Below are 25,912 nucleotides of genomic sequence, written 5' to 3'. Positions count from 1 at the left end.
GCAGGCAGCTCTGTGCTGAGCTCCAGTGGTCCCTGTGCTGACAGATGTTCATGCTCAGGGCTACTAGGGTCACTTCCCCTACTCTGCTTCCCAGCTGGGCTCTCCTCCTTTAACCCTGCTGCTTATGCCTCCAGGTGACCTAAGACCCCCAACTGCTCTCACGGTAAGCAAAGTTCCCAGCTGATCGTCCTGAGGAGTTTCTGCAGGCTGGGACCTTACCCATAGAATCACAGAATCATCTAGGTTGGAAAAGACCTTGAAGATCCTCCAGTCCAACCATTAACCTCACACTGACCGTGTGGGTCAACCCGACTCACTCAGCGCTGGGTCAACCCGACTCTTCAACCCCTCCAGGGATGGGGACTCCCCCCCTGCCCTGGGCAGCCCATTCCAACGCCCAACAACCCCTTCTGCAAAGAAATACTTCCTAAGAGCCAGTCTGACCCTGCCCTGGTGCAGCTTGAGGCCATTCCCTCTTGGCCTGGCGCTGGTTCCTTGGCTCAAGAGACTCATCCCCCCTCTCTGCACCCTCCTTTCAGGGAGTTGTAGAGGGCCAGGAGGTCTCCCCTCAGCCTCCTCTTCTCCAGACTAAACCCCCCCAGTTCCCTCAGCCGCTCCCCATCAGACCTGTGCTCCAGACCCTGCACCAGCTCCGTTGCCCTTCTCTGGACATGCTCAAGTCATTCAATGGCCTTTTTGGAGTGTGGGGCCCAAAACTGAACCCAGTAATTGAGGTGCGGCCTCACCAGTGCTGAGTACAGGGGTAAGAACCCTTCCCTGTCCCTGCTGGCCATGCTAGTTCTGATACAAGCAATGTGTGAAAGCCCCATGAAAGCCCCAAACCCATAACGAGCAGCATCTTGTTGACTGGAGCTCCCCATCCCATGCTCAGCACAGCCAGGATGCTCCATGCCCTGTTGTGGCAGCAGCAGTGCCTGGAGCCCCACTCTGCTTGCCTCGGTCCATGTGAGATCGTGCAGTGCCAGAGTAACTGCACCTCCGAGTACTTCTGCACGTGTGATTGTTTCCGTGTGCGTGCACATGTGCATGTGTGCCGGTGCCTATGAGCACCAGGCTCCCACATGGCAGCAGATTGGAGGCAGAAGTTAGTGTCGCACAAATTCATTTTCTGGCAGAGCATGGATGGGGGAAGGGACAAGCGCTCTTTGTCAGCCCACACAGTTACACTGAGTCCCAGCCTGGATAAGCCAAACCTCTTAAAGGCACAAAATGTGTGTGCTGCTGGCAGCAGCTCTGCCTTAACTCCCTGGACCAGCTGGCATGAGGGCAGCTGTGAGTTCAGCAGCTGGAGCAGAAGGGATGGTGACGCACAGCACTATATCTGGAGATCTGCTTTACCATTTGCAGTTTTAACCTCTGAACCATTGCCCTCCCTGCACAGCCCTACGGACACTGGTACAGCTACTGGTGATGGTTCTCATCAAGAGCAGGCCTGAGACATTGCTGACTGGTAAACAGGGGTATGTGCCATCCCTGTCACCGGATGCAAGCAAACCACACATTGCCCGAGTGCATTATCCCTCAACGTCCTCCTTCGGATCCAGTCTGGAGCCACACAGTCAGAGATGTCGCCAGGACTTTGTGTCTGGGGCAAAGCAAACCCTCTCAGCAATTTACCTGCTGTACTATGTCAAGGCTGCAGTTTGGTATTTCCATCACTCTGGTACATGATTCCTTCCTACCTACACACTGGCATATTCAGAAGCTTTTGCAACCTATCCAGAAAAATCCACCACAATAAGAGGATACCGCCTTCCTGAAACCCCTTAATCAAGAAGGGCCAACATTTCCCAAGTTACTGGTGGAATCCCACTTCTGACTCAGGAGATCTCTAATCTCAGATTGCTGGAAGCCTGGAGGACATATCAGGCAAAGGATCACTCTGCACCTCTCCTGATCTTCTGTCTCCACCACTGGCTAGGGCTAAATACAGGATACAGAGCAACACAGATTTTTAGCCTGGCCCACAAAGTCGTTTCTTATAACAAATAAAGGGATATATTTTACTGCTTGGACAGCTGTTGGCTCCACACATGCCCCCCTATTTCAAAGTGGCAATTAGGAGTAGAGCTGAAAGGGCAACATGTCCTTTACTCTAGATCTCCAGCCAAGTCCACAGGCACAGGTTCCACTCACAGACAGGCAGGAACGCTCACGCGGGCACTCAGGATATCAAAGCATTTGGGCAACAACACACGTAGCAACACGTGACAAATCTGCAGCGTAAGATGTGGTTTGCTAGCATGTACAGACTGACATCTCCAAAACACGCTAGGAAAAACCAAGTACCACCTAGAAAACACTTGCATTGGATCCTTCAGAGTCATAGTTTTGGGTACAGCTCTTCATGGGGCACTTGCAGCATGTCTTCATCACGAAGGCACTTTACTCAACTGCCTGTAGCCTGGGAAAGAGGATGATGGAAGAACACCATGAACTGAACTGCCTCAGTTCAGGGTTGGTAGCAGTCCACACTCATTCCCATGGTGTAGCACTTGCCCTAGTTTCCAGCCCTCAGCTGGTGAGTCCACACACACTTTAGCGATGAGCTGGAGAGCCTGCCAGCTCAGGAGTTGTGCCCTGGCTGTCCCTGGGTAGTGTGTACAAGCCTGTATGGCCAGCTCTGGGAGAAGGAAGCCAGCATTACCCAAACTAAGTGGCCAAGTGGGACCAGGAGGACCAAGAGCCTGGGTGTCTCTCATCTCAGGCACACTTACTGTGGAACAAAGAGCAGGTCTGGCTCTAAAGGACACACAGCTCAGGTTCCTGAACAAGCAGGACAGTAGCAGGGACTGCACTGCTTAAACAGAGCCAGAAAAACCTGCTACAGGCCAGGCTGGACACTGTGAGAGAGCAGTGATCTCACTGTGCCAAGCTTAGTTTGACAACTAGCACCAGATATCCAACACATGGCTTCTGAAAATACTCCCTGATACCAGGTACTTGAGCAGGAGAGGGGAAAGCACCTTCTGCCATCACAAATCAGGGCACAGGGCTCAAGTGGACTGTGCCCAAAGCAGCATGATGGTCACATCTGGTGACACGCAGATGACCATGTCAGTCTACCATATACACATTAACTCAGGACCACTTATCAGCTCCTTCCCTGATGATTCCTGAGGGGCCAGCCTTTGTTCTGAACTTCGATATTGTATGTCTACAACATTCTAACCTAGATACTGTGTGTATTGTCTATTCTACACTCACTCTCCTCTATAAAGGCATATGTAGTCCTCTCACATGGAAAAATATTACTGAGGAGAAGGCAGTTTGAAATTCTCACCTATCAACAAGTCATGACACAGTCCAGTTTCTAACCGCCTGTACTTGGCTTGCTAACACACAAATAGGAAAAATCTTTTTGTGTTCTTCAATAGGATTCTAGCTCATCTTAACCATCTATTTGGTGGTTTTTTTCTCATAATGACAAGTCCTTTTTGGAAAGTTCCAAGGGTATCTGTTGAACCAGTCCTATAAGGCCTTACCACCTTAATATCAGAGATGGCATCTTTCCTGAAGACCAGTAATAGTAACTTTCACCGGTATAAAATACATAGTTTTTAACTGCTCACTTTACAGCGAAGTTTAAACTGGCAGTTTTCTAATGAACTCTGGAAGCTGAAATTAGATTGCTTCAATAAATATCAAGAGCCACCGACCTATGCCAGAGGAAGATTTCACAATTTTGTATTTTTAATATCAAAAATACATTTTCTTTCCAACTCCCAGAAAAGAAAGAATAGAAAAAGAAGCCTGGAACTGACCTACTTTCATTGCCAAATCAGTCTGCTATTGAGCCAAAAGTATTCTATCAAACTTCTTATTGTTCTTAGCAAAGCAATGCCATTTCTATGAATTCCGAATGATCTGGGAAAAGCAACCTCTCATTCTGTGACCTGCAAATTTCTACAAAAGTCTTTCAAACAGTTCCAGAGCACCCAAACTCAGGAAATTGCCCCTGTGAGACAATTTCTGTAATCTCCTTGATCTTTCCCACTTCTTAAAGAGATGGTGGTTACAGCTGCAGAATACAAGCTTGCCAAATGTCAGGCTTTCATCTATGGCCTCCTTAGTATTTGATAGTTTTTCTAATCCCCAGCTTCTAAATTCATGTGATAAACTGAGAATTTCGGCTTTGGTAAAAAAGGAAGAAAATATTTTAGCTCTCTTGATTGCAAAGTGCAGCTTCAAGTTACGGACCCCAGAGGCTAGAACACCAGAAAAATACATAAAAGTAAGTACAAACTCTGTATTATTTTTAAAATGTAAATGCAGATCTCATGAACTTCTAGAGCCTTATGCATGATGCTGGGAGTGCTGGGAGTTGGGGTCAATGAAATAAGTTAATTCCCAAACAATTTACCTAGAAACAAGTTGGTTTTACCCTTCTCGAATAATCTCATTTCTCAATTCAAGAGTGACTGTTCACAGGCAGGAACTGCTTTTCTGGCAAGATGACGGGGTCTGGGGGAGCAGTCTTTGGGCAAAAGTGTCCTTCTTACTGCTGTCTGAGAGTGCACACTCTCTACAGCTGTGCCAAAAGCCCTCCCTGTCACCTCTGCAGCTACCCCTTGCCTTTCACATCAAGTTTGATCCTCAGCCTGTGATTATATCTTTCTACTGACTGATGCCAACTGCTGAGTGGGTCACTGGAGGATCTGAATAGCAACCACATGAGTGATCTTCTTGACAGTAAGGAGAGGGGACTCAGGACAGTCTCCTTCATAGCTAGGAGAAGGAGGAGGCTACCATCAAAACATCATGACACGCAGATAAATATGGTGGGGAGGGGATGGGATTGGAGGTAGGATCACTAGGGAAGGTATCCATCTCCCTGCAAAAAAGAACCTCAGAAGAACAGGGCCTTGACTCTGACCCCAGAGAGGCAAATTCACAGCAAGCTGCACTTAGTCAGATGTCTCACAAAGATTACCAGCTCTAAAAATTAGTAACATTTTTAAAAAGGCACACATAATAATTTTTGCAAAACTCTTTCCAACTTGAAGTGTTTCTTGGCTGTCTTGTATATTACTCATTTTTTTAGGGGGAAACTTTTCACTCCCCCTTCCCATGTCTAAGAAGTCAGTAAACATCTGACTGTTTCACTGCACAGATCCCCTTTCAGGATTCTGTTCCAGTCTTGATTAACCCATAAATGCTTTGCTGGAACAAAGAATGCTCACAGCATCCTTAGCCTTTGACTTCGGAAGTTTGTTTTGCATCCAATCCCCTTGCACATATGCACAGATAACAGAGAAAAGTCCTAAATGTAGCTGGATTTTGCTGCAAGAGAAGCAGAGGGGAAGCAGAGGGTTGTCAAATGACACATGCAAAAATAGGATGCAGCTTCAGGACACTGTCTTTACAAGAACTAACTTTCTTTTTGTTTTCTTTTTTTCCTTTTCGCTTTTAAACCAGACTACACAGAGTGTAGCCCCTTTTAAAATCCCAGGAGGAACTTAAAAAAAAAATCAAACTGGGCTTCACAGAGTCCTGAAGCAAAATCATGCTATGTGTCGGCTGTCAGATGCAGTACACAAGAAATTCAGGTGGTTAGGATTTACCAGGAACATGGGACAAATCCGTAGAAATCAAAACTGTCCCAATTTATTGGGATGCCTGCCAACTCTAACATCCTATGTTCAAACCAAGCATGCAGCATAAAATAAATTTCTGATAGCCAGATCTTTTAGCAAGTGGTTTAGCATCAAGAAGAAAACACTCCCGTTCTCTCACAATTTAGTCTACAGACAGAATACAGAAATCTCTCCGGATCTTCTTGGATAGACAACAGCAAACTCGCACATCACATCATGGGCACTTGTGCAACCCAGTGGTCTGGGATCCTGGAGGAACACAGAGCTCCTGGGAATCCTGTTAAACAGGGTGAAAATACGTAGCTAAGACTGAGAGGAATCCTCATGTAGAGTTACCCCAGTGTTAGTGGGGGCACATGCTTACAGCCTTACTTTTGTCCTGAGACATTTGTGAGTAACTACTGACGCCAACAGAAGCTGCAGCTGTGTGCCTGAGGACAAAACTGGACATTTTGTTTCAGCTCAGGATTCCTATTTCTGTGCCAGAGCATCTCCAACGCACTGTTTTCCATTAAATTTTCAAGGTTACAGTATTTCCATAAATGAATGCATAGCTCAGGGAAAGCCCTGAAGGATCATAAAGAACATCTTCTTCTATATCCTTTAAGTACCACAAAACTTTTGTCAATGCCAAGGGCCTGCACCGTGGACTTGAAGAAAGACAGGCCTGCTGATGCTGCACATATCAACACTGAAAGCCACATTTTCAGGCATGTGTGCACATACGCTCCTTTTGCACTTTCAAGAGGGCAGGATTCCCAGGTCCCCAGCTCAGCCAGTGCAGCCCTATCACAACTCGGTTACCTGTTCCTGCAGCCGTTCACTTTGCTGTGCAGCCACTTTTGTGTGAAAACAAGTTATAAGCTCAGGATCCCACCAGGAACTTGCAGTGGGTGTCTTATGGCAAAGAAAAATCTCCTAGTTCTCCATGCTAATTGCACACTTGTGATCCCCCAAAAGAGCAGCCAGACGACAGCTCCATCATGCTGACTGCTTTGGACTTCTTTTTTTTCCTCTGCTTTTTCTCCAAACACATAATTTACTCTGCTTGAGGGAGCCTATTGAGTGTGTATCTGTCTGTAACAAGCTCCTTCTGGGAGCAGCTGGACTGGTACACATGGAATGGAAAGGCAGCCCACCTCCTTTCCGAGAAGAGCAGGCGAAGGAAGGGTACTTGCTGGGGACAGGGAGTTCAGCCGGGCTCTGGCGTGTGGTGGTGGCACCCGTCCGTCCCACCTCCTCCTCCCTGCGCTGCTTGAACATTCTGTGCAGCTGCTGGCTGCCCGGGATGTCACCATGAATAAGTATAACTGTCAGATTAAATCACTGCCCGGGTGGGATCTGCTGAACCTACGACACACATTCTGGGCACCTAAGTCAGGCCAGGGAATCTGTCCAAGAAAGAAATTTAACTGGAGCCGCTTCACATGGCAAATCAGCTTTGGGGCTATAAGATGAAAATAAGTCCTGCCCTGTGTCAAAAGGGCTAGAGGGGATGGGAGGAGGAGACATATAGACTCCCTTCACTGCTAATACACTTGTAGAATAACTGTATTTAAGTCCCCAGAGGCTTGGAGCAAGAGGATAGAGTGGCAGCTATTGCTGACAAAGCAGAGCTTTGTGCAATGGGAGCGCAGTGAGTCTGTGGGCTCTAGGCAGTGATGGTCATAGGGATGGCAAAGGCTTATTGCTGTCACCTGACAATCAGAAAGGGCCAGGCTTTATCTAGAAGCTTATTCCGGTGACAGTCCCCACTGCAAGCTCTGGCTGCTGGGGAGAAAGGCCTGAATTACTTCACCCCACCAAAGAACTCACAGCTGCTGGCACTGTGATGGTGCCATCCATGCATCCCCTAACCTAGCCTGAGCTCAGGGCATATTCTCCAAAATTGTCCTTCCATGGATTACTGGCGAGCACACAGCACAGAAAGCGCTCACCGGGCCAATCCTCTCAGCAAAAGAGATACTGATCTGCTTTCCTAACAGCTTCTGAAATGTTTGGCCCTTCTTGTCTGCACAGCTCTGTCTCTACCACAACTCCATTACGTCAATAGTTCACCAGAACCGTACCGCCATTGCTCTCCCAGACACTTCAGAAGATCTCAGGGGAAAAGACACAGAATGGTAAGCAAACATACTTGTTGAGAAGATAAGGAAAGAGAAATAATGTATGGACACTCTCCCTCTCACTTGCAGATTGCTTTCCCGTGAAAACATGAGCAAACTTATTCTGTGCCTGCAGTTTCAGCTACAACTACATCACCACTAATTCTAAGGGTGCTAATGTCTATAACATTTTTGTTGATCTCTTTTCCTCCCACTTTAAATATTTTTCCTGTCATCAAGGGTTTTTGAAAACCACACTGTTCTGGAAGCTGGGTTTCTTACATACATTTCCCACCTGCCTGTGAGTGGAATGCTAATTTTTGATGAGTATTTACTGCCATTTACCTTAGCATGGGGAAAGAGGAGCCCTGCTTGCCCTTGCTCTGACCTTTGGTGACCGTGGCATCAGGCCAAAGATCCATCTCTGAGTGGCTTCATTCACGGCTGACTGTTTAATCAGGCAAAGCAGCACTAGTTTAAACAAACTTCCCTTGAATGTGCTCACTGAATGAATAGTAATGACCATAACACTTTATGCTAATATTGTGCCTTTCACCCAATGCCGTGACAATGCTTCACAAGGGGGGACAAATTTATTTATCTTTATTTTCATGGAGACAAGTGTGGAAAAAGTGTAGTGTAATAAGGTGAAACACTTCTGCAGAAGATGTTGGCAGAGACAATGGAGCAGAACCCAATGGGAAACACTGCCTGTCTCTGGCTCTAACCATGACATGTTACTCCCGAAGCTGACGAAAAAATGGATGCTTCCAGATCTAACCTCAAAGCATGCCGCTCTTCTAGAGAATCTCAACACTGCCACTGTTCTTGTAGTGAAATACAGAGTACAAACAGTACTGTGGCTGTGTCTGTTAGCCTAAAGACCATGAGGGCTTTAATTAGGACAACTGAAAGGCTGACTGACCTTTAGTCCTCCCTAGCATCCCACAGGAAAGACCTTTCCACTGAGAAGCTGCTTTGTGCTCCCCAAAAGCCACCTAAGAAGAGTAAGCTCCCATTCCAGCTGGCAGTCGGTGGCTCTTGGAGGTGAGGAATGACAGGTATCCCCACATTTTAGCCATGCTTCCCTGCTTTCTCTGGATTTGGTTCAGCAGCACAGGGAGACTCGCCTTTGACATGTTGAGCAGCCATGTGGTGGGTTTCTGTGAGCTGAGCCAAGCCAAGCAGTGTGGTGCTTTTCAATGAAGGAAGGAATGGGAAGCAGTTGATCAGGAATATGCAGAGAAGAGGGCAACAATAAAATGAAGAGGGAGTTCTGAACACAGAGGGAAGGTAAAACTGGGATTAAAAGGAGGGGGAGCTACTGACACAAAGAGAAGCTGAACACAGATGGCCTCATCTGCACTAGGCACATCGCAGATCTCAGACTGGGCCGTCAAAACGAAGATCCAATTAAAATGAAAGGCAGAAGACTGCTGCCTTCAGCGGAACACTGCTCCCTCCCTATGAGATCACTCAACACGCGCCTGATGCTGTCACTGACCCTGCATTGTCCTGACAAAGTCATTCTCCATGACACCCTGTGGAGGAACAGTCATTTGTAACAGGCTGGGGGGTGGAAGGAAAATGATGGGGCAGGGGAAATATTGGGCCTCACAGTGGGAGGCATGAGTAACAACCAGACAACCCAAAGCATCCGACCTCAAAGAGTTGTGCACAGGGGACACTGGGCCTGAAATTCTTGCTAGGTTTACAGAAAGGAATGTAAGCTTAATTTGTGGCAGTGGGAAGCCACTAGGGATTTAGGGAAATTAGTAAAAGGAGGTGTTGCTGCGCTACTTTATAGGAACTTGACATGATGTTCAAATGCTGTCTGTTGGGAGCCCGGATTACTTTATTATTATTTTTAATAACTCCAGAGGGCTTTCTTTTGCAAAGGAACTCAAGCTGAGATGGTGGGTTTGTATGTTCACTATTCATTTGGAGGGAGAATTGTTTGATGGATGCTGAAGTTTATGTTTCTTTTGCAATGAGAATTGCTGGAATGTTTTGTGGCCCAGATCTGTGTTCTCATTTTCACCACACAGTTATGTAAGACTCTGAAATAATAAAATAATGCTGGCTTTTTAAAGGAAAGAAATGGTTGCATGTGCTCTCAGTGTGATGGCCTGCGTGTGGTATTCAGTGAACAGCAGAAGTCTGATCTGTAGGGTCCATTCTGATGGGTCTCTGACATCCATCAAGATTCTTTGTTCTACCGCTGGGAAATGAGAAGGAATCTGTGCTTCAGAAGCACAAAGGATTACTGGATTTGTGTGTGTGCTCTAGACTGTATAGATGTGAATTAACATCAAAGTGTAGATCTCTCATTGCTCTGATGTGTGTATTTTGGGGGAAAGAGAAATGGGACATTTCCAGCACTGAGAGGATCTGGTAATTTCTGCTGTTCACCTGATTTCCCTTGTGTAGAGTCATTCCCTTTTTTGAACCCAAGGATATTTTATTTTACAGAGGAATGGACATAAGGTCATTTAAGTTGAAATGAAATATTAGCTTGTCATCCAGGCCTAAGCACTTCATCATGCACAGCACAACAGCTTTCTTTATCTCCCAATATTCCCTGAGATGTAGGTGTCTAGTCAATCTCTGATCTCCTGTTACGCTGATTCCATAACTCCCCTAGGCATCTTGAGCCACAACTAAAGTACTCTACAAAAAGGTTTACCATATGTTTAAATCACCTTGCTACAGCCCAAGTTGATTTACTTCTGTTCCCTCTTCTTTGACTAACAAATATAATTGATGCTTCATTTGCTTCTCTCAGTAATAATGGAAGGTTGCATAAACTGTTTCCTAATATACTGTGTTGTAACATGATGGGCTAACTAGGTATTAAAGAGCAATAAACAATTTAAGATAAGAGATTAATAAAAATGCACTGCAAAGACTGGGAAATCAAGCAAGTGAGAATCAGGAATTCTAAAGGAACAAAATTCTGTTCGTGCCCTTCTTTGAATGCAAATTTACAGTGACTCCATTAATTACAAAGAGATTTGAAATGAAGATGTGCCAGGCTGAGAATCTGAATTGCAGTCCCAACTGTTGTGCAAAAATACAGAGATGATTTTTCTTTTTTAAGTGAAGCTTTGTTCCTTCAGCAAGCTTCTACTGACTGCACTTGGTCTGTTACTCAGTTAAGCTAAATGACTGTAAGTACATCCATGTAACAGAGATGTACCAATCTACAGTAGGGATTTGGGAAATAATTTTGTTAAGTCTGTGTAGTTTCTCCGTGTAGAATGACCCTTTGTGTAAATGAGGCCCAGTGGCTCAGAATACATGGGAGGAAAATCTCCCAGGGTTCTCACATGCAGTATCCACCAAATACATCCCCAGGGAAAGCAGATTTGCTGCTGCTTTCCCATACACAAGAAGCAAGAATCAGCTCAAAGCTGATCAAAGCAAGAATAAGCTGCTGCTGCTCCAAGATCTTGGGAGGATACATCTAAAACCAAGGCATCTATAATAATAAGGAGTTCTGCTTTTATGTTGCTTCCAACCATGCTGTGAACATCCCCAAGATCCTTTGCCAACTTAGCTGTGATGAGATGCAACAGATAAGATTTCCTTTGGCCTTTTAAGAGAAAGTTTGAAAGCCCAGGGTGCTCTGCTGGAAGATAATGGGACACAGGCTGTCCATTTTCTCCAAACGATCAAGATTAATGATAGGCAGATGATTAATTCAAACGACGATTGAAAATTCCACTGAATTGTTACAAGATTTTATAAATTGGCTTTTCCGCCTTTACAATCTAGAAAATCTGAAAAGATCCATTCTCAGAAGCAATTAAGATCACAATCTGGTGCCCATCTTCAGGTTTCATCAGTTCCCATTCCAAATCCATTTGCACACAAATACTAGGAAGCCTGAAAGAGAAGCTGTTATATTGTAAATCAATCAGCTATCCTGTAAGACAGGAACTGAAGCCTCTGCTTTTATTAGTAGAAAGAACTGAGTCATTTGCCATGACTACATGCTTCTTGATATGATTTACTGCTTCTGCAGTTCACTACAGAAAAAACACAAACCAGTGCACAGTGCCTTCCTTAAATTTCACATCAACATATACTGAGAAGTAGAGATGGACACAAATTGATTTTTGCATCTGAATATCCTTCCGAAGCTGGACTTGCCTTTATACTTTGCAACACATATCCTCCTGAGCCATGAGAGAAATGTGAGAGACAGGTTGTGACACAGACCCAAAGTGAGGGACAATCTGTCTCAGAGATGCTGATTTCTTCCTTTCAGACAAATAGCTTTTTCTGGATGCTCTGCACAACAATTCCTTATTTTTGCTGTGAACGCTTAGAACAGGGACATTACATTTGCCCAGAATATGGCTAATTTTATACAGAAATTCATGACAAATGAGAAGTAGTTTAGGTCTCTCTCTGAATGACAGGGGAAAGAACTGGTGAACAAATGTATTGCCATGAAGAAGATTGCTTCAGTCTGAGAGACCAACCATGATCTGGTGAATATAGCAGGACCACACAGAGCTGTCATTTCAGAAAAGGCTGTACTTTGACTAGCAAGTCAGTAATGCTTTAGATTATTGTCCTATTGACAGCTATTTTCTTTATATTAATATATCAAGCACGACTAAATTTTCAAAGAGCTTCTTACAGTATGGAAAGTATTCCTTATAAATAATATAAAATGTGGCTTTAAGAGCATATTCTCAAAACACATAACCAAATCAGTCCACTCATTCACACCTCCTGTTCCCACCTATCTATGGTATTTCTTGGGTGCTGATGACCTTGGCAGCCAAAAGCTATTTCTATATACATGATACATAGGAAACACATAAGAATGTTCAGGTTGTCTCATCATAACCTCACCCGCTAAAGATGTTACTTAATGCTATCTTCCAAGAATTTGTGCTTGCAGGACTCAAGGTGAATCACTTGCCTGGAAATTGTCCTTCTCTTCTTAAAATGGCAATCTTGTTTTGGTGCACTCTTATGTTGAGATAGTTCAGCTGAAACTGTGAAATGTAGATTTGAATGCAAACTTCAACTACATTATAAGCTGTTGAAATCCCAAGGTTTGTAGACAGCCAGGATGACTGGAGCTCAAATTTCCCTAAACTGTGATTATGTTTGGACACAGGGTGAGTAACAGAGTTGTGTAATACAGCATGAGCTGTTGAAACAAATCTGGATCAAGCATGCCCCACTGGGCCTGCTACAACTATACCTAGAGGAAGTGAGTAAGAGAAAACAATTTCCCTGACATGATGCTTGTTCCCATGCCCCCAGTTTGGACTGTTCTGTGCTGGCTGAGCTTTGCAGAGCAAAACAGATCGGTAGGTGCCAGAGCAGTAGGTGTGCACTCTCTGAATCGATCCATGCGCTCCCATCGCAGAGGCAGAGACTAGGGAGCGGGCAGGCCGGGGGGGAAAAGGAGAAGGCAATGTCCAATACTCTACCGGCTCCTTGCCATCCCAGAGGCCCGCTGAGATCACCAAGTGCTAAAAATCTAAAATCCCATTCCTTTGGGAGCCCAAGCTGAGCCTCCACTGCTTAAGGAACAGGAGAGGTTGGGTATCTTTGCTGTCTCAAATGAAAGCTTACTGATGTTGATGATTTCTTCTGCGGCTATTGTTTAAGACTTCTTTCCATCAAATAATTTTCTCATCATCATCTAATGACCTTATTCAGCCAGAGTGGTACTGAAATTCATTTCCCATAGAATCTCACACCCAAACAGTATTGTTACAGGTCTCTGTGGACTTGCACTGAAATAATTCTTCTGTGTAAAGTGACATTGTTGCTTCTCCCTGCAGACTTGCATTGAAACTATTTTCCTGTTATATCTCACATATTATGGTGCTGTTGGTCTCCACAGACTAACCCTCTTTGGAATAGCTTTCCATGGAATTTCACATTTTAAATGCCATAATCAATAACTTTAGACTAGCACAAAGTTGTTCCCCCCTAAAATTTCACATTCAAACAGCATCACTTAAGTTCCCTCCAGACTTGCATTACAATCCATTTGCCATTCTAATGACATTGCAAAGGAGATGTTTTAGTTGTTGGTGTTACATTAATGTTGCAGGCAATTTACACTTCCATGACTTGAAAATGCCATTCGGAAGCTTGTGCCATTTATGAGTGCCAGTCCAAATGGACAAAATACTGACCGTTACAAAACAACATTTATAATGATATGGGATGTAGCTTACACAGTAGAGCTGCAACAACTTCACCAATAGCATAGTAATGTCAAGCTGTTAACTCCAAACGATCACATCTTTATCATGCTAGAATTTGCCCTCTTCAAGCTGGTATTCTTTCAGTTTACTGAAATCTTTTCCCTCACTGTAGAGTCTTTGATCCCACATTCCTCTCTCTCCTGTGCTGTATAAAATTTGTCCTTTCTCCCTTTCTCCCACTACTGCTTTCCATTTCTCTACTGGAATGCAATTTTAAAGACACTTGCTGATGGCCTTCTCATTTGCCTCTTTGGCCTCTTGCCTTTCAAAAGGAAAGATCAAATTAACAGCCTATCCTCCAGAACAATCAATTCCCACCTGCCAAAACTACTGACATAGGTTAAAAATCAGGAACCCTCAGATTTGCTTGAATGGTTTGTGTTTGTTTCTTCCCCCAATTCAATCTCCTGCTATCCGAACCACTGAGGAGATTTAATTCCTAAACTCTTCTCTGCAAACTAGGGCCCAGAAACTTCTATTTTTTATGAAAGTGAAAAAATCACACAACTTAAGGGGCTGCAGTTTTAAGAACAACATTAAATATCTTGAAAAGTGCAGCCTGAGGACATCATGAGAAGTGACTAGTCAGGGACCATAACTGGCATGGTTAGAAAGTTTCCACCTGTGTCATACCCAGCAAGCACATGAAGTACTGGCTGGCTCCAGTATTGCCACCTCCTGTCTACAATTTCATGAAACCCTGGTCTTAATAACCCTGTCCTAGTAAAAAAGCCTCAGATCCTGGAGAGCAGGAAGCAGTAGAATGGGTTTGTTTAAGGCTCAAAATCTGAAATATGTGTCAGAGTGGTGTAAAATGTGATAAAACCTGCTCTTCTTCCCTAGAATGAACAGATTTCGGTCTAGGTGAACAAAACACCTTGGCTGCACCATCTGACATGTATTTCAGTATGCTACCATGCCCTGAAGGCTAATGTCCCTTAGAGTACATTCAGACAGAAAAACTTGCTGTTGACGCAGCTGTACAGATACTACTATGGGTTGTCCTGTATCAAGCATATGCCCTGTGAGCACTGAAACTGTGCAGCTATTTCACACAGGGTTTCAGTCAGCCTGTTATGGTGTAGATTTCTAAGGGTGATGTTTGGGTCCATACTCAAAACCCTTCTAGATTTGAACGAGATGTGATCAGATCTACGGCACTGAAAGTATAGATGCAAGTCCCTCAACTGACAGCAGGTTTTTGTTGCTGGCAAGTGATTCCAGAGGGCAATGATACACTTTGCCAACGCACTTCATTTTCAGCCAGAGGTCCTGATCGGGGTCAGGGTCCCACTGTACCCGGCACTTTACAAAGAGGGAGTAAGCAAAGCCTTTGCCTCAAAGAGCCTACTCTAAGAGTTCAAAAACAAGCTGCAAAAGCCACGGATAAGGGTTAGGAGGAGAAGGAACACACCAATGACTAGAGAGCTCCAACAAATTCAAGCCCTTGCTCTGCCTGAATCAGACCTAGGACTTGTCCCTGGGTTATCCAAGTTAAATATCCCAACTATTAGTTTTTCACCAGTTTCTGGCCCAGTCTATTTTGGAATTTTTATTTTGTATAAATATTTTAATAGAAATTGGGTTGAAACTAGTGAGAGCATTTACAGCCTGGCAGCAAAAAGCCAAGCTGAAGTCCCTCATACTAATTAGACAGAATTGGATTTGAATCCTAGCTCAGTCCTGTTGCAGGTAAGTTCTGTAGCACTTCTGCTACAAGCTAAGTTAGGGTAGGGCTGACTTCCACATCTCCTCCAGCTGATTCTTGACAAATTAGCATTTTTGGAAGAAAAGAGTCTTGTCAGAAAGCTCCTGATGAGTTCCTTAATGATAAGTCTGTGAGCTGGACAGGTTAGCTACTGTCCAGTTTAATGGCTTTGAGTAACATCATCTTATCTCCAAATGCTGCTCAACTTAGCATCATTAGTTGGTTGATTTCTCTCAGACATCACAGCAAGAGCAGAGTTTAGGCTTGGATTTTGACAAATTAAGCCAGGTCTTATTTTTAAAAGCAAAGTAATTAGCATAATACCTCTGGTGGGGAAAACACTCTTGCAGTCATTCAAAGACATGAGTCAAAGTTTTCCAAATCCGATAGATGTGCTTTAGGCAACCTTTTGTTCCATCCTGGCCTACGCATTGTATGCATCAGTTGGACCCTTTGATTTGTCCTCTCTTCCTTCAATCATTCAGTTTATCTCTTAGCGCAAAGTGTACCTTAGGCAGTTCTTAAACATCACAGCACTGCAGCAGAGCTCTTCAAGCTGTACACCTTCAAGATGTACACATGAATACCTAGTCCCCTTCATTAAGATCACAGTTCTGCTAATGACCTCCCCAAAACCTCATACCAATCATACACTTAATAGAGAGAAAATGTTAAAGATATTATGCAGATGAACATATTAGCTAACAGTATCTGAAATTATTCTATGAGAAGCCCTAGGGAGTTAGAATTAACGGGAGAAGCAGAGCATGTTAAAAGAATCCCTCTCAATGTCACTTTGTGCCGAGCATTCAAAAACCACACACAAACTGCATATAAACTTGGCAAGTGCTTCAAGGGGCACAATCACCATAAATCTGGGATAACACTCAAGTCTATTCAAAATGATTTTTTAAAGTACTGTTCTGTTGATGATGTTTTTGTTTTATTTCATCCGGCTTAGACCATTCTAGACTGGCTATGTTTTTCTTTTGTTTACAGAAAGTGTCTCAAAGCCCATAAGTCTCTGAAAGTCATCAGGATTATTATTTCTGTGGAGACGCAGCTCAAATGTGGATAGGCTGAGTATACAAGTGTAAGCTGCAAATGATGCACAGGTAAACCTTAGTAGCTACAGGCTTCAGTTCTCACCCTTGCGCTCCCTGGAAAACTCTTCAGTTTTAGATCCTGTTCCTCACTTACTAAAATAGGTTATAAGATTGGCCATATCGCTATCTTCAGTTTTCCCCTAAAAAGATGTATACTTTTTGCTCTTTTCTCTTGAAAAAGAATCTTAGCTATGGATGCTAAAGCCACATTCAAACTCTTCCCAGCAGTGTGTTTCCAGGTGACATTACACTGTGAATACAGGTTAGGATAAAAACAGGCATGCACAGAACATGACACAATACTGCACAGTGTCAGTGTCCAACTCCAAATTCTGCAGTTGATGGCTCTGGGAGGATATTAGAAAGCATCAGAGTGACAAGCAATATGTGGGGAATGAATCACAATTTCAAGGTTGTTTATGGCCATGGAGAAAATCAAACGTTAAAAGTGTCACATGCACTCAATCAGCTTAGAAGAAGAAAAGATGCTGGGTTTCTGTCTTTAAAATAAGAGTATGTATGCCTTGGATTGCCCCTAAAAGTACTTAACTGTAGCATCTGTAACACCTACCACTCAAGAGCTGAGTCTATCAGCCACAGGAGAAGAACATTACGTGCTTTCTCTTCTTCTTTATTAAGAGTTTATGAGCAATTTTCCAATCTTCTTTAACAACAAGAATATTACTCTTTGGAAAATACAGAAATGAACGAGCAAAGAGATTTATTAATTGCCCAAGTCCTCCCCCTGCTTGTAGATGAATGATTTAGTTTAAATGCTAGCAATTTTTTCTGGTATCAAACACATATAAAAATTGGATCGCAAATGGGGTCCTACCCACCAGCAGCTCACTGACAGCTGCAATGTTGTATCTTATGCCAATCAAATGGAGCAATGTAGGAGATGAAATATATATTTAAGAACATTTGGATGCTTCAGAACACAGTCAAGTAAAGAACATAAAATAAGAGGGCAGAGGTATCTTACAAATAGATGAATATGGCTACAGAATATATCCAGTGAAAGCATATACTATCTCCCCTACCTAAAGAGGAATAAATGTTATCACAGTTTACACAATGCTGCAATAGGATTACAAGTATCTTAAGAGAACTGGTACTGTCCCTGCAGGAGCCTCTGTACTGAGGCAAAAGAAGAAACAGTGTGATGAAAATGAGGGATATATTTGGAGGCATTAGAGAGCAATTTGAACGGATACTTGGTGAAGCAAATGACTCCCAGGACTGATTGCCCCTCATTGGGAGTGCTACCATTGTACTCTGTGAGAATAGAATTGGCCTTGAATGCTTTGCACCAATGAAAAGGAAATGTAATCTCCTCTAGCACAAAATGTAGTGTTCGGACTTTTTTATTGACAAACTAAGTGTCAGCCAGCACAGTCGAATGGAAAAGGCATTAAATGAAGGGTCATGAACCCCTCCATCTTACCCACCTTGATGAAATGGCTGAAGATCAGTGAGTGAAAAGCAGTTGTTCAGGTACGATCTATGGGGGATAAGAGAAATCTTTTGAATAGGAACATGACTACACGTCTAAAGTGGCATGTTTTAAACACTTTTACAGAGGGACATTCCTGACTCTTATTTAACCTATGAAGTACTGAAAATTACATTGATTTTGTTTTTAACTAGTATTTCCCTAGAATTAAATCACTTGTTACCATGTGATGAAAAGAAGCTAGATCCAATGCTTTGAGACACTATACTTACAATGCAGGAGTCATGGACAAAATGTCAGGGGAGTACAACTCAGGGACAAAGATTGTGTTTGAAGTCAATATTTTGTTAAGATCACATGAAATTGGTAGGTAGAGACAACAAAGCCACCATTCCTAGAGTTTAAAGCAATACTTATATGAAATATCTCTGCCAACTGTTGGCAAACAGTGTTGAAAACAGACAGTAATTTAGAATACTCCAATTGGTGCCTGAAATCATTCTCCTGCCCAAGGAGTTGTCCACTGCTACTATCTACCAAAAAAAAAAAAAAAAAAAAAAAAAAAGGAAAAAGAAAGCAGCTATTCACAGGGAAAACCAGAAGGCATTCTACTCTATTCTTTGGTTAGTCATTATTATTGAAATCTTACATCAGTCATAAATTGAGCTGGAAAGAAGGGCTTTTTCCCCTCTAAAGATTAATCTGAGTCACTGAATTAATTTCTGTCCATACCTAAAATTTCTGCAAATTTTGCACTGGTCAGATAAAAGTTTGTTTGATTCTAGGTATGTACTGAGGGTAGTCCTAAGTTTCAGATCAGAGTTCAAAAAGGAGTATGAATTTTCCTTAAATCTGAAGAAAAGGTTTACTTGAATCTATAGTTACTTATAACTACCCTGAAGTAAAAATCTACAGTATCTGTCTTCAGAAAAAGAAAAAAACATGTGATGGTAACTTAAAACAAATCAATAGGTACTTTTTGTAAACTATTGACAGAAGAAAGTATTATATGACAACATAAAACTAAGCTGACCATAATCATGCTTGTATAGACTAAAAGTTCCATGCCTACAGGGACTGTCAGGGGGTTATGAACTTTTAAGGTGACAGATGAAAATCCACTGAAACAGAGGCCTATTTGGGAATCATTAGAAAGTGGTTTGGACATGTGTTCAGGTTGTTATCGGTAATCTGTTAGTTTTGTTTTCAGGAGAATATCTTCTAGGAAAATGCAGCCATCCCATTATCAGAACTTTAAGTCATTTTCTTAGGCAAATCCAGAGCAAAGAGAGAAGGTGTTTAAAACTAGAGTTCCTGGGTACCAACAGAGCTGTTAATGCTGCTAGCCTCACGTGGCCTGCAGAATTGATTTCTGGGCAAAACAGATTGTCTGAAGGGGACACCAGTCCATCAAAATGGTAGAAAAAACCCAGTAGATTTCTAGGTCTTAGATTGTTGTCATGCTTTTTCCCTAATTTACCACTTTATTCTATTGTCTTGTGTCTCTGTTTTGTCTTTCTTTAACCTCATCAACTGACTTTTCCTACATATTTGCTATATGCAGTGCTAGAAGCTGATGGGATATAAGCACTCTAACATGTTGCCACAAGATGGAGAAACGAAATTAAGTTAAAGATCTGATGAACTGCCAAGATATGTGGTCTGCATCATACCTATGAATGAAGTACTGCAGTCAGAGTTTCTCTTGTAAGTTGCTCCTTACCAGGTTTCATTTATTTTTTCCTAAAAACAAGATTAAAAACCAAATGCTGGGCAAAAAAACTTTTAATTCACTCTGCAAATCGACTATGCAGCTTTTGGACTCCGACTGGATCCTTTTGTTCTCAGCATTTGTAAAGATTCCACAGGCTAAACAAGGTTTTCAAAGACAGTCATACAATTCCAATGCCTTGAAAATAAACCCCATTCGTACCTTGGTGGAACCAATCAGAACTTAATAAGCAGCATCTTAAAGAAGAAATTCTGTCCAATTCCCTCTATGCTGTTTTGGCTTTTGAAGAAAGAACAAGGCAAAAGGCAGAAAAATCTGTTTGCTTTTAGCGAGCCTGTAACTCTGACTATGCCCAGAAATCAGTTGAGTGGGAAGATCCCATTCTAACATACCCCCTTTACAAGACGTAGCTGCATTTTAACTGAATACAGATCCTGACTCTAATTTTGGTTTCCTTGCAGTTGGTCTCTGAATTATATCTGAAAACCAATCTCAGAACTCATCATCGCCTACACATATACACACACACCCTCAAAATTAAGATAGGCTCAGCTTTCAATAACCTTTACCCACAGATTCACTGTGTTCATTTTCACTGCTCATATTCTCACCATCAGATTAGTGTTACTTAAGACTGGAGAGTGACATTTTCTGTTTCTCTAGAAAACACTGCACAGGTAACAGCAGTGCCAGTTACCTCATCTTCCTACCATCTCTACTGATTTTGATCTCGATTGGATTGCTCTAATTGACTAATATTCCTACCATCTTAGGAAAACACTTTAACTGTGGCATCTATTCCATGTATTTTACTACAGTCACTGTTGCCAGCAATACAATACACACAAACAGTGCCTTTACAGGTGCACTCAAAGTTCAGACTAGTCATGAATTACAACTATGAATGGGAATTAAGTAGAACATTCCTTTCTAAGTACTTAGAGGTTGGCAATCGAGGCTTCGTTTAGTAACGAAGGTATTAAGCCTGAAGGATTTGGCACTAAAATGGAACTTCTTTCTGGGGCAGAGATGATTTTACCGAAACGTTTGATAATTGTACTTATTATAGGCAAGGGCTGGTAGCATCAATTATTGCAAAGGTTGCTTGACACTTCCCATTCATTACAAAATCTTCTTCTCAATTGCTGTAAACTTTGCCAACCTTTAGCTATCCAGTCTGAAATTTTCCATGCTGAGTGTCTCTCTTAGGCTGATTTATTTATTTAAAGGGAAATGTTAGGCAAAACAAGTCTGCCTTTTCCAAGAATGAAACTGGAGAAAAATACAGGATTTTGGCCATGTTTAAAAAAAAAAATCTGGAAATCTCCATACTTAAAAAAAGATCCTGAAGGAAGAGAGAGTTTTGATCACACAAGTGTCTCATGCTCTTCCTGTGAAACTTGGAGACTGCGTTTCAAAGACTTTAATCAATATTTATTGAAGGGGAGAATACCTGCAATACTAGGTAAAAGTGTGCAAAAAAAGTAAAATCCATTTTCACTACAGATCTCCCCCCTCCAGGAGCACCTACATGGGAAAGCTGTGCATGTGTGTGCCAGCCCACTTATATCTGAGCATGCAGCATTCAGGACTATGTTGTTGGAGCTGGTTCTTTTTTTTTCTGTGTACTCTCATTCCCACCTGTTTGAGACACATCCCAGCATTAAAAGGCAGGGGAAGGTCCACAACTCCCCTGTGCTTTTAATGACCACTTTGCTGCCAAGCCTGGAGTACTGATGGCAAAACTGTCTTGACACAGGTTAAAAGTACAAGACTAGTAGGAAGGGAAAGAAACTGACTGAAACACTTGGGTGAGGCAAGTACTTGAGGATGGGCAAAAACTGAGAACAGGGCTGTTTAGGATGAAAGAACTGGGGCTAGAGGGAGGGGGAAGAAGACAAAACAGCTATTGGGCCCAGGAGCCTAGAAGAGCACTGGGGGGGGCTCAAGAGAGGCTCACAGAGATGGAAACGTAGGTCCATAGTCAACGGGGAAGGCACTTGCCCCACAGGATTGCTGGTGACCAAACTCAGCTCCTAATTTGAATTGCCTTCTGGAGAAACCTTCCTGACCCAGGAAATGAGCCTCCAGAGGGTACAGTTAGACTCTGACAAAGAGAAGCTGTAACAAAGGCAAAGGCAAGAGATGATTCATTGCCAGGGTTCCGCTGGAGAAAGGGATTTGGGAATTCATCTGGGAGTAGGGTAACTGAGTGTCTCCTCCCTCTGCTTATCAGCCCAGGTGTCTCCTAAAGATGTATGAATGCTGCTCCTGCAGGACTCCACCCCACCCTTCACCAGTGTTTTTATGTGTTGCTAAGCAAATCAACCGATCCACATTTTTACAGCTTGTCAGTCATCCTCTTAGTGACCCAACAGGAGGCCATAGAGTCTGATCTGCAAATCCGTGGAGCATTCACAGCTAGAACTGAAATTGGTAGAAACTATTCTCTGAATATATAAAATAGTTTGCAGTGCCATGAACTCAGGAAAAAAAAATACAGTCCCAGACAATCAAAAACCTTTGGCAATGTTTTCCCTTCATCTTCATATCTCTTTGCCATCTGTCCAAGTATGGGTGCAGTATCCCCTCACTTCATTGAGGTGTTGTGAAAATAGATTATTTCATGTCTGTGAAGCACCCAGATACAATAATGATGACTGCTGAAGGAAAGCTCCCAAGGAAATTAATAATTCTGTATTCAGAACAGGCTTTGAATAGCATGCAGTAAATAAGCCATGGGGTACACACTGAACAATGAAGATAAAAGAAAATATTAAATAGCTGCTCATTAAGTGAGCAATATCCATCCTGCACTTTAAACAGAGCACAGATTTAACAGTATGTGAGCCTGGTATTAAAGACAATACCATAATGCATATGGCACAAAGGCTATAGTGAATTTGTAGCAACAGCTTAAATTCTTGCATTTCCCAAGTTTTGAGTGTTTGGCTTGGCCACTTTGTGAGAATGCCAGATTTCCTTAATTTAGCTCCACACAAAAAGGGACATAGATCAATAAAGATTAGAGAGGGGGATGGGTTCCAGAACTGGCTCAACACAAAGTCCAAGGGTGTCTGAATTCAGTTCATATCAGAGAAGAAAGCTGACCACAGCTTTTTATCTGGATCCAGATGTCCTCAAATTTCAAGGCTAATCAAAACTTCATTCTGCTTTGGCACCCTCTTTACTGTGATTTGCTCTCCTTAAGTTGAGAGAGTGTTTCTATGGACCTCTTCATTATCTTGACCTTCATAAATGTTGCAGTACTAATCCTGCCATTAAATTTCACTTATTCTTGGTAAGTATAGAGGGTCTTGTTTAGCAACATCTTGAAAAAAGTGTGAGGTAGGTATAGGTTGTCTTAAGCAACTTGGGTAATACAGGACAGACAGAACATGTATTTTTCCACTGTGAGACTACAGTCAAAGGATAGGACAGAGGACATACTACACCAGGAGTAAAGGGCATCCAAACAGGGTCAGGATGGAGGAGGAATGGATGCAGACCTGTTGGAACAGGAAATCTCTGAAGCCTTGCAGGCATTCTCATGTCACACCTCCTAGAGCTCTCCAGCCACACTGAAACAGTGGACAAGAGGAAACCCAACAAAAAGCAAAAGGAACAGCTGTTTCAGAGAAAGGTATAGGAGCATCACAAGAAAAGTGTATTCCAAGCCTTGTCTTGACATCAAGAAGATACGTGGCATAAACTGCCACCCAACTGCCCACAAATAATATAGGAAAAGCAGAGGCTCAGAGGTGGGAAGTGAGAGGGTGCAGGTAGAAGGTCCCATTTCTGAGGCAGACAAACCATACAGCTGCACCTGCTATTACAGCCTGCAGCATCACCTTGACATTTGTTTCAGCTGTACTATGTGAAGCCATAGACAATCAAGAGACCATGCACCACCTCATGTAACAGCATTTATATTTGTGTTGTCCTCCAGGCTGTATGCTTTTAAACTTCCAGGTACACAAACGAGAACACGCACGCAGGTTGTTGTGCACTGGGAGTTAGCACAGTGGTAAGAAAGTACTCGGTTCAGACAAAGAATCACACCATTCCACACGTGCATGCTTCTGAAGGACTGCTTTTACAAAGTCTTTACTCTTAAAAATTTAAACAAAATGTAAAGCATCTGTAAAATTTTCTTTTATACAGTAATTTATCCTAAATGTCTTGAAAAGAGTCTGGCAACAAGAAAGATCAACTGCAACATTTCCCACACTGTATAATAAAGAACTTCGTTTTATGATGGCTGAAAGCATTTGCTTTTATCCAGTATGAACTTGTCAACTGTCAGGAAATTATATGGATGTTTGTTCTTAAGTCCTGAGATAGAGGTTAGAAGCTCCTGATCCACTTGTCTTGTTTTATTCACTGTTACATAAAAACTTCACTATCTGTCCAGAAATGATAGAAACAGCATGTCAGAGGAAAAGAATACTGACATAACTGGGGGAAAAGCAAAATCAATTCCAGTCTGTTCTTCTCCCCACTGGATTGGCAGCCAGAAACTTCAGTGTTCTAATCCTGGCCACTGAATCCCATTTCCCAATTAAGAACATGGGCAATACTCCTTTCTAATACCTGGGACATCACATCTGCTTAACACCTAATTCCTGCTCCAAGGAGGAAAATTTCTGCATTTTCAAAACTACACAAAACTCATGCTAGTCTTTGAGCCACCTGTAAGCAATAATTGCATTATATATGTGCAAAGGAATGTAAAGAACTCAGCTGTTAAACAGACATGCACCCTGAACTACTACTGCAGGTATTACAGCAAAGTTAAAACTCCATCCTCTTCATACAGACATCTCCACTGATGTGGGAATCCTGAATCTTATCTGTAATCCCAGATCAACCCGCTGACACATTTGCAGCACTTCTCAGAGTGTCTTTTCATCCTCAGCATCTCCCTATGCAGTTATACAGCAAATCCATTAGACAAAGCACCTATTTAATACATAAGACCTGCTTTTGCTCCCAATGTCACAAGCAAAGCACCCAGGGCTGCAGGGGGAATCAGCCTCCTCTAGTTAACTTGGAACAACACCGTCATCTAGTGGAGACCAGGGTGGAGAGCAGGGAACCCCGGCTGTGCTCTTGCAAGGCCAGACAGCTCCAGTGCCAAGTACCTGAGAGGGGGAAAGGAGCCACCCACCTGTTCAATCGACTGGCTGCTTCTCACTTATAAACCATCGTGAATATCAAACAGGAATTCCATGCTGTTCATTTTTATTCTCATCCTCCCCATAAACCCATTTTTAAAAGGGAACTAGAAAGAAACATGTTCACTTCTGCCTTAACTGGAAGGTTCTTCAGAGCAACTGCTAGAGGTCTGTGATTCAACATGTTTAAGCACAAATACTTTCCAGTGCTGAGATGTTAGTACATTATGAATAGGCAGTTACCAAGCTTTGCTGGGCAGAACAGTCCTGTTCAGACAAAATGCTGCAGAAATAAAACCTGATTTTGTATAGAGATGTTCAGTGTGAGACCCTTCGAACATTTTGCAAGTCTTAAGCAAATCTGTCTTCTCCCCAGATGGCAAAGAGGAATATTAGCACCCACTTACAGGTGGTGAAATCATGTTGCTAGGATCCCACTCCAGGTTCTTTAGAAGATTTGTTGTTTAACAACACATCCAAGTTCATCTCTTCAGCTTTCCAATTTGAGCAGCCCACTTGAAAAATTTCTTAACACACCTTCAGATGGCTCATTTCCCAATTGAAAATAACGAAGGAGCCAGTGCTTGCTACATTTGAAAGGTTTGTGTGCAGGTGTTTCATGGGGGCGAACCAAAGCGATGCATGTCAGAGCCTAGCAATGGCTAACCAATTTGCTAAAAAAGAGGTATTATTAGCAGAATGGGTCCAACTCCTTCCTTTTGTGTAGCTATAGTGAACAGAGCCATATCTATGTTTGCACTA

Source organism: Strix uralensis, chromosome 10, assembly GCF_047716275.1.
Source record: "Strix uralensis isolate ZFMK-TIS-50842 chromosome 10, bStrUra1, whole genome shotgun sequence".
In the NCBI taxonomy this organism is placed as follows: Eukaryota; Metazoa; Chordata; class Aves; order Strigiformes; family Strigidae; genus Strix; species Strix uralensis.
Note: the sequence above shows the minus strand (reverse complement) of the source record.